This window comes from Rhinolophus sinicus, chromosome 6, assembly GCF_057876585.1.
Source record: "Rhinolophus sinicus isolate RSI-liver-muscle chromosome 6, RSI-T2T, whole genome shotgun sequence".
Classification (NCBI taxonomy): Eukaryota; Metazoa; Chordata; class Mammalia; order Chiroptera; family Rhinolophidae; genus Rhinolophus; species Rhinolophus sinicus.
This window is the reverse complement of record NC_142506.1, coordinates 43560104-43570851: the sequence shown is the minus strand read 5'-3', so window position 1 is coordinate 43570851 and position 10748 is coordinate 43560104. Positions and strand designations below refer to the sequence as shown.

Here is a 10748-nt window from a genome sequence, read left to right as displayed (position 1 = left end):
GCACCCAGCTCAACCCTTCTGATTAAAATGACGACATTGTTGAACAAATAGTTCCTTTTTAATGCATTGTTGGATGGCACCAATGTAAGAAGTCCACAGAAACTCAAAACAAAGCAAGATGACAAGCCTTAGGGCTTAAGCAAGTACAAAGCTAGCTTTCATTTTGAAGGTTTCTGTTGAAAGGAAGTACTTGAGCTTCCGCTTGGATGAGTACCTCGGTGAGAGAGGCCAGGTGAACCCCCTAAGGAGCACCCTAGTGAGGAATCTGATGCAAAATACCTGCATAAGACTGGGACCCCAGCTCTCTTTTCCTCAGGCTCGTGGTGCCAGCAGCATGGGCAAGCGTCGCGGTCTTCGTGCTGCCAGGAAGCTCCGGAGTCACCGACGAGATCAGAAGTGGCACGAGAAACAGTACAAGAAAGCCCGTTTGGGCACAGCCCTGAAGGCCAACCCTTTCGGAGGCGCTTCCCATGCAAAGGGAATTGTGTTGGAAAAAGTAGGGGTTGAAACCAGACAGCCAAATTCTACCATCAGGAAGTGTGTCAGGGTCCAGCTGATCAAGAATGGCAAAAAAAAATCACAGTCTTTGTACCCGATGACGGTTGTTTGAATTTTATTGAGGAAAATAATGAAGTTCTGGTTGCTGGATTTGGTCGCAAAGGTCATGTTGCTGGTGACATTCCTGGAGTCCGCTTTAAGGTTGTCAAAGTAGCCAATGCCTCTCTTTTGGCCTTATACAAAGGCAGGAAGGAAAGACCAAGATCATAAGTTTTGACGGTGAAAACACAGTAGTAATAAATTTTCATATGACAAAAAAAAAAAAGCAAAAGAAAAACTGGGACTCCGGTGTTCTGGGCTATAATTTTAAGTGTAAGTATGAACCAGAAATGAACACTAATATGCAGAAGGCAAGGCAAGGAAACTGACCTGTCCAGACTTAGTGCTGGGGAAAAGAATATGCATTCCCCTGAGAACACATATACTATACAAATTTTCAATCTAAATTCAAACAATCTCTGAGCCCGCCAAAAACCACAAGTGCATAATTTTATTTGAAGTGGTCCCAGGTTGGTAGTACCTTCAGGCTACTGTGAAAAGCAAATGTAAATCCTCTTTGAATGAACTCAGTTCAACATTAGCCCAGGACTCAAAGAACTTCTGGGGATAATGATCCAAGGAAATAAGCTGCTCATAGCACAAATTACAAAACCCACAAAGACGTACGCTACCATGTGTGAGAACCAGCAGCATCAACAGACAGAAGAAACAAGTCCTCAAAGAGAACCTGAAAATATGAGCTAGGAAAAATGGATCACACAAAATGACTATGAAGATTTTTTTTTAAAAAAAGAATGATTAAAATTTAAAAGCAATACATGAAATGAAAACTCAGTGGATGGATTAACCAGCAGATAAGATATGGCTAAAGAGAAGTTTAGTGAACTTGTAGATAGGTCAGAAATATTTTCCAGAATGCAACTTAGAGAGATAAAGGGAAACAAAACATGAAAGAGGAAACAGAGAGGCTACAATGGTAAGGCATAACATGTGTCTTAATAAAGTATCACCGTGAGATATGGAGAATAAGCCATATTTTAAAAGATCGTGGATGAAAAATTCTTCACAATTGTGGAAGGACAGCAATTTTCAGATCCAAGGAGTATGGTGAATTCCAAGATGAAAGCAGATGGAAGACCTGTCGTACAAGAAAAAATGCTAAGCAAAGAAAGTGGTGAATATGTAAGTAAATCTAATGTACATTTACAATGCAGCATAATATTAATACCATGTGATTTATTGGTCAAAAACAGTATGGTATTAAAATTCTGGACAACAGAATGTGAGTTGGAAGTGTGTTGGTTATTATCAAGGGTTTGGAAGTCTTCACTCAAGCAGGAAGCATCGCTCAAGAGGAAGCTGAAGGTGCTGTTGAAGTTCAGTCCTTAGAAGCTCCTTGCATGTATTTGAAGCTCAGGGCAGCCAACGTGAAACCAGAAACCACTCTTAAAAACAGAAATGGTAAAAGGCTCTTTATTGCAATACTATGTGTAATAGCAAAGGACTGAAAACAACGCATGTGCATCAGTAGGTGACTAGTTGAATGTATCATGATACAGCCACGCAGTAGGGTTCTATAAAAAGAATGAAAATAGAATTTTGAAACAAAGTGGACAGAAAAAATAAATTGAGGCGAGTGAAAACATCAATCACTCCAAAAGAAGGCAAAAAAGGGAGGAACATATAAATAGAAAAAAAGGGACAAATATAAGCATATACTGAAATAACAGCAATGAATTCGAATGTAGTATATCAGTAACTACAATAAATGTAAATGACTAAACTCTGCAGTTAGGAGGACAGAATATGAGACTGAGTTACAAGAATTCTGTGCATATGCTGATTATATGAGGGGAATCTAAAACAAAAGGATCGGAAATGGTTGAAAGTTAATGAATGGAAAAATATGTATCAGGTGAATATTAACCCCCTAAAAGCTGACAAACGGACTTTACAGAAAATAAATTTTGCTGGACATTTACTAGTGTCGTGCGGGGAGGCCTGCGGGGTCTCTGCTCCCGCTCCCCATACAAGAACGCAGGATATGGTGAGGCCAAAAAGGAACACCCACGGAGCCATAGGTAGGGGAGTCATACCACTACGGTCTCACTGGAGGCTGGGTTCACTGGACGTGCGACCTGCTGTTCGTTTTGTCTGCAACCCACCGACGACTCTCTTTCACTCTCCTCCACTCTCCTCTCCTCTCTTTTCCTTCTCTCTAGCGTAGCCACAGCAGTTATATTAGTGGCCAATGGCTCACTGGTTACAGCTGACGGCCAACTAGCCACAGCTGATGGCCATGCAATCACAGTTGGCCATTTACTACCTGAGCCAGCACCTGTCTATGTGAGGCCGAGAGCCTGGAAACTGCTTTCTGGGGCTCTGCCCCCACACTAGTGATAAAGATAATGATGAAAAGCTCAACAGATAAGAATGAACTTGTGCTGCAGGCTTGTCGCTGGGCCCGAACAGGCTGGGGGAAGGGAGCGCGGGGCGGACAGTTTCTGGGGAAAACAAAGGGCATGGGCAAGCCTGCCTCCTGAGGCTCTCTTTCCTTACAATTCCTCCCGCTTTGCTGAGTTGGGAGCCGCAACCTCCAGCACAGACAGAAAAATAGATGCTATGCTAGACCATACAGCAAGTCTCAAAAACTTTAAACAGAGTGACGTCATAGGAATGGCGGCAGCGGGGCGCACTTTTTGAGTTCTCCGTCCAATCTTATCAGAAACGGGAAGCTTATAACCCATCAAAGGATTCTCTGCTCATCACGCAGAACAGCGAAGAGACTCGCGCAGGGATTACTTGCAGGTGGGGAAAAAGTGGGCGAGCAAGGGAAGAAGGAAGGGAGCTGAGCGGAGACACGCCGCACCTGCGGCAGCGGTGGGGACGCGGGTTGGAATCGCGGTCCACACCTGTGGCTGTAGAAATTCGGCCCCCACCCTTGGGTTGTGGAAATCTGCTCCGCACCTGTGCCTGTGAAAATCCAGCCCACACCCACGGCTACAGATACGCAGGATATCCCAGGACGGAGGAGAGCTCGGAAGCCAGGAAGTGGGCGCTTTGCCCTGCGTCCCGCGGCGGACCTCTCCCGCTGCAGGGGCAGCATATCCAGCATTTGAGGCAATAACTTCAGCTACCTCCAATTAAGCCTTAGGCCGGACAAAGGACACAAACTCCATACCTGGGCCCCTCCCCCCGCTCTTCCGACCCTACCCCCGCCTTTCTAGAGACTTGATCTAGCCCCTGCACTAAGGAGCAGCAGCAGATTACAGAGGCGCCTTGGAGCCCGGGCTCCGGGAAAACAGGCGGGCGGCTCTGGCCCAGGGAGGAGGCTAGGAGCTGGGCTGGGAGAGGGGGGAATCTTCCGTCTCCAGCCACCACCTTTTCTGGCCTGCGGGAAGAGTGTAAGACAGCGGGGCTGGGAAAGAGAAGACCCCTCCTTCCATCCCCAGCCCCCACCCTTTCTGGCCAGCCTAGGGCGGGGCAACCACATCCCCAGCTGCAGAGACACGTGGGATCCCAGGACAAAAGAGAGAACACAAAAGCCAGGTGGCGGACTCTTTACTCTGCGTCCCACAGCAGACCTCTCCCCCACGGAGACAGCATATCTAGCATTTGAGGCAATTAACATCAGCTGATACCCCCAGTTAAGCCTTAGCTTGGACAAAGGACACAAACTCCATACCTGGGCCCCTCCCCCCGCTCTTCCAATCCTACCCCCACCCTTCCAGAGACTTGAACTGGCTCCTGATCTGAAGAGCAGTGTCAGATTACAGAGGAGCCTTGGTGTTTGGGCTCTGGGAAGACTGGCGGTGGCTCTGGCCCAGGGAAGAGGCTGAGAAGAGTGTGGTTTGCGCTGGCCTAGGAGACAGGAGACTCCTGCATCCCCAGCCACCACCGTTTCTGGCCTGCGGGTGGGGTGTGACACAGCTGGGCTGGGAAAGAGAAGACCCCTCTTTCCATCCCCAGCCCCCACCCTTTCTGGCCTGCCTAGGGCAGGGCAATTACATCTCCGGAGGCACTCCTAGGGATCAGCAGTAAGTGGCAGATACAGCTCTCAGCTTCCAGCAGCTGAGGAATCTCCCGCCCGCCACACATACACATAGGGAAGAGGTGCCCTAAGACTCAGGAGAACTGGACACAGGGCTGGTGGTGCTACTCTCAGTGTGCATATGTACAGGCAAGGGCAGAAACTGCACTGGCTTTGTAAAAACTACTGTCCAGACCCCTCAGCCCCACGCATCTAAAGTTGCAGCCCCAACGTCACTCTGGGCACCAGGTGACCGGCTCTACCTGCACAATACACTGGGGACTCTGTGCTACAGCAGAGAACAACCTGGAGATTACTTGGTGGGCTTAAGCCACAACTGGCGCTGTTTTTTGTTCTGTTTTGATTTGTCTTTATATCTTTGACATTCCCTTTGTCGAGTGGAGGTTGTCGATTGTTTTTTACATGTGAATGTATTTGATTTTTTCCTTGTTGTTGTTGTTGTTGTGCTTGGTGATTTGCTTTGTTCTGTAATTGCCCTACCAGTGCCCAGCTTAAGAGGCACAAGATTCAACATACCCAGCGGCCAACTCCAGACCAAGCCAGAGTACTACCAGGTTTGACCTACAAGTGACACACCCAGAGGGGATTCTTTACAGGCACATAGAGGCCAAACCACATCTAAGCGGTCAACACTCACGCAGCAGAATACTCTGTGTGGGCAGAGCCAAGTCTCACAACTAGTCAGCCTAGGAGTTAACGCCACCTACTCACAAGCGAAAAGCAATTAAGGATCTTCTTTAACAGGACAATATACACAACACAAGCGTCACTTTTGGAGCACACGCAGGGGAGAAGAATTAAGTAGTGCAAGTGAAATATAAAGGACATTTATTACATACTAATCCAGCAAGAACTAAGACCTCCAGGGCATCTACCTAATACATCGAAGCAAACACAGAGAGTCAGCCAGAATGAGGAAACAAAGAAACATATCCCAAATAAAAGAACAGAAGAAACCTCCAGAAATGGAACTAAATGAGGCAGAGGTAACCAAACTATCAGAGACAGAGTTCAGAATACTGATGATAAGAATATTTAAGGAGCTTAGAGAGGACATCAAGAAGGATGTAGAAATCATAACGAACAACCAGTTAGAACTAAAGAACACAGTTATGGAAATAAAGAACTCACTTGAAGGAATTAACAGCAGGTTAGATGAAGCAGAGGATCGAATCACCGACTTAGAAGACAAGTTAGCAGAGATCACCCAAACAGAACAACAGAAAGAAAAAAGAATAAAAAACAATGAAGATGGTTTAAGAGACCTATGGGATAACATCAAGCGCAACAACATGCGTGTCATAGGAATACCAGAAGGTGAAGAGAAGAAACAAGGGATTGAGAACATATTTGAAGTAATAATGTCTGAAAATTTCCCTAACCTGATGAAGGAAACCAACATACAAGCCCAGGAAGTGCAGAGAGTTCCAACCAGTGTAAACCCAAACAGGTCCACTCCAAGACACATTATAGTTAAAATGGCAAAGATTAAAGACAAAGAGAGAATCCTAAAAGCAGCAAGAGAAAACAGAGGGTTACATACAAGGGAACTCCCATAAGACTATCAAATGACTTTTCTGCAGAAACATTGAAGGCCAGGAGGGAATGGCAGGAGATACTCAAAGTGATGGAAAACAAAGGCCTACAACCTAGGTTGCTTTATCCAGCAAGGCTATCATTTAAAATTGACGGAGAGATAAAGAGCTTCCCAGAAAAGAATAAGCTAAAGGAATTCATTACCACCAGGCCAGCATTGCAAGAAATACTAAAAGGACTTCTGTAAATAGAAGAAAGATGAAAACAATCTAACCACAAATTTAAAAATGGCAATAACTATGTACTTATCAATAATCACTTTAAATGTAAATGGTTTAAATGCTCCAATCAAGAGACATAGGGTGGCTGAGTGGATAAGAAAGCAAGACCCTTGTATATGCTGTATACAAGAGACTCACCTCAGATCAAAAGACACACACAGGCTGAAAGTGAAGGGTTGGAGTAAGATATTCCATGCAAATGGAAATGAGAAAAAAGCTGGAGTTGCAATACTTATATCTGACAAAATAGACTTTAAAATGAAGAAAATATTAAAAGACAAAGATGGGCACTATATAATAATAAAGGGATCAATTCGACAAGAGGACATAACCCTAGTAAACATCTATGCACCCAACATAGAATCACCTAAATATATAAAACAGATATTGACTGACATAAAGACAGAGATCAACAGTAACACTATCATAGTAGGGGACTTCAACACACCTCTGACAACAAGGGACAGGTCTTCCAGACAGAAAATCAATACGGAAACAACAGCCTTAAATGACACATTGGACCACTTGGATTTAATTGATATTTTCAGAGCATTCCACCCCAATGCTGCAGAATACACGTTCTTCTCAAGCACACATGGAACATTCTCCAAGATAGACCATATGTTAGGCCACAAAACAAGTCTGGATAAATTTAAGAAAATTGAAATCATACCAATTGTCTTCTCTGACCACAGTGCTATGAAATTAGAAATGAACTACAGGAAAAAAACTGGAAGACACATAAATTCATGGAGGCTGAATAATATGTTACTAAATAATGAATGGGTCAAGCAGGAGATCAAGGAAGAAATCAAAAGATATCTCGAGACAAACGAAAATGAAAACAAGACGACCCAAGATCTATGGGATGCCGCGAAAGCAGTCCTAAGAGGGAAATTCATAGCATTGCAGGCCTACCTAAAGAAACAAGAAACATCACTAATCAACAGTTTATCTTCACACTTAAGGGATCTGGAAAAAGAATAGCAAAATAAGCCCAAAGGGAGTACAAGGAAGGAGATAATAAAGATCAGAGCGGAAATAAATGAAATAGAAACCAGAAAAACAATACAAAAGATCAATTAATCCAAGAGTTGGTTCTTAGAGAAGATAAACAAAATTGACAAACCTTTAGCCAGACTCATTAAAAAAAAAGAGAGAGAGGACCCAAATTAATAAAATCAGTAATGAAAGAGGAGAAGTGACAACAGACACCGCAGAGATACAAAAAATTTTAAGAAATTACTATGAGCAACTGTATGCCAACAAATTTGACAATCTGGAAGAAATGGACAATTTCCTAGATGCGTACAACCTTCCAAGGCTAACTCAAGAAGAGACAGAAAACCTGAATAGACTGATTACCGCCAAGGAAATTGAATCAGTAATCAACAATCTCCCAACAAACAAAAGCCCTGGACCAGATGGCTTTACAGGTGAATTTTACAGAACGTTCAAAAAAGAATTCTCACCTATTCTCCTCAAACTCTTCCAAAAAATCCAGAGGGAAGGAAGACTCCCAAACACTTTTTACGAAGCCACTATCACCCTGATCCCAAAATCAGATAAAGACACCACAAAAAAAGAAAACTACAGGCCAATATCACTAATGAACATAGATGCAAAAATCCTCAACAAAATACTAGCGAACAGAATTCAGCAATACATTAAAAAGATCATACACCATGATCAAGTGGGATTCATCCCTGGTATGCAAGGGTGGTTCAACATCCGCAAATCAATTAATGTGATACACCACATTAACAAAATGAAAAATAAAAATCATATGATCATATCAATTGATGCAGAAAAAGCATTTGATAAAATTCAGCAGCCATTCATGATAAAAACCCTTAAGAAAGTGGGAATAGAGGGATCATATCTCAACATGATAAAGGCCATATATGATAGACCCACAGCTAACATCATACTCAATGGGGAAAAGCTAAAACCATTCCCCTTAAAATCAGGAACAAGGCAAGGTTGCCCACTTTCTCCACTTCTATTCAACATAGTGCTGGAAGTTCTAGCCACAGCAATCAGACAAGAAAAAGAAATAAAAGGCATCCAAATCGGTAAGGAGGAAGTAAAACTGTCATTATATGCAGATGATATGATACTATGTTTAGAGAACCCTAAAGACTCCACCAAGAAACTATTAGAGCTGATAGATGAATTTAGTAAAGTAGCAGGATACAAAATTAATATTCAGAAATCAGTTGCATTTGTATATACCAATAATAAAACATCAGAAGGAGAAATTAAAAAAGCAATTCCATTTACAATTGCTCCAAAGACTATAAAATACCTGGGAATAAATTTAACCGAAGAAGTAAAAGATCTGTACTCAGAAAATTATAAGACACTGAAGAAAGAAATGAAAGAAGATACAAATAGATGGAAAGACACATACCATGTTCATGGATAGGAAGAATTAATATAGTTAAAATGTCCATACTGCCTAAGGCAATATACATATTCAGTGCAATACCTATCAAACTACCAGCGACATTTTTCATAGAAATAGAACATATAATCCTAAAATTTATATGAGATAACAAAAGACCCCGGATATCCTCAACAATCTTGAGAAATAAGAACAAAGTGGGAGGTATAACAATACCTGACTTCAAATTATACTACAAGGCTACAGTAATCAAAACAGCATGGTACTGGCATAAAAACAGACCCATAGATCAATGGAACAGAATAGAGAGTCCAGAAATAAATCCATGCCTATATGGCCATTTAATCTATGACAATGGAAGCAAGAATGTACGGTGGGGTAAAGACAGTCTATTCAATAAATGGTGCTGGGAAACTTGGACAGACACATGCAAGATGAAGCTGGATCACCTCCTTACACCACACAAAAATAAATTCAAAATCGCTTAAAGATTTAAATGTAAGATCTGAAACCATAAAATTCCTAGAAGAAAATATAGGAAGAAACTTCACAGACATTACCCGGAGTAAGATTTTTACTGATATATCCCTTCGCGCGAGGGAAGTAAGAGAAAAAATAAACATGTGGGATTACATCAAACTAAAAAGCTTTTTCACAGCAAAGGAAACCATCAATAAAACAAAAAGGGATCCTACTGAATGGGAAAAGATATTTGCCAACGATATATCTGATAAGGGGTTAATATCACAAATTTATAAGAAACTCACTCAAATCAACTCCAAAAAAACAAACAACCCAATTAAAAAATGGGCAGAGGACATGAAGAGACATTTTTCTAAAAAGGACATACAGATGGCAAACAGACATATGAAGAAATGTTCAACCTCACTAACCATCAGAGAAATGCAAATAAAAACCACAATGAGATAACACCTCACCCCAGTCAAGATGGCTATCATCAATAAATCAACAAACAACAAGTGCTGGCGTGGATGTGGAGAAAAGGGAACGCTGGTGCACTGTTAGTGGGAATGCAGATTGGTGCAGCCACTATGGAAAACAGTTTGGATGTATCTCAAAAACCTGAAAATGGAACTACCTTATGATCCAGCATTTCCACTCCTAGGTATCTATATCCGGAGAAGTCCAAAACTCCAATTCAAAAATCTTTATGCACTCCTATGTTTATTGCAGCACTATACACAATAGCCAAGACCTGGAAACAACCGAAATGCCCATCAGTAGATGACTGGATTAAGAAACTGTGGTACATTTATACAATGGAGTATTACGCAGCCATAAAGAAGAAAGAAATCTTACCATTTGCAACAACATGGATGGACCTAGAGAACATTATGTTAAGTGAAATAAGTCAGAAAGAGAAAGACAAATACCATATGATCTCACTTATATGTGGAATCTAAAGAAAAGAATAAGTGAACGAACTAATCAGAGACTGTTTTGGAAACATGGAGGAAAAACAGAGGGTTGCTAGAGGGGCAGGGGGGGTGGGGATAAGGGGAAGGTGAGAGGTTTTGAAAAATAGTCGGTAATCACAAGATGGTTCATGGGGGTTTGAAAATTAATTTGGGGAACGTACAGAGGGATAGTGGATGGGGGGAGGGGGGTTCACACAGTGTGAGGGATATAAATGATAAACGTCTAAGTTTTGCTTTGTCTTGTGCACCTGAAACTAATAAAAAAAAAAAAAAGAATGAACTTGTAAGAAATTAATATTTACCTTCAAATTACCTAAATCAAAATTTGACTTATCTGAAAAAAGAAATACACAAATTCATCTTATCTGTAAGTTATTGTAACTGAGGAACTGTGATTGCTAAATCAAGCAACCCAAATATTAATAAGTATATAGATGATGTATAATAGCACACCTCAAAATTAGAGAAAACACCTC

General features: G+C 41.8%; 1 pseudogene; it reads left to right on the top strand.

The window, feature by feature from the left end:
- Positions 1 to 334: 334 nt before the first annotated feature.
- Positions 335 to 799, top strand: LOC109461256 (small ribosomal subunit protein uS12 pseudogene; annotated as a pseudogene).
- Positions 800 to 10748: the final 9949 nt, after the last annotated feature.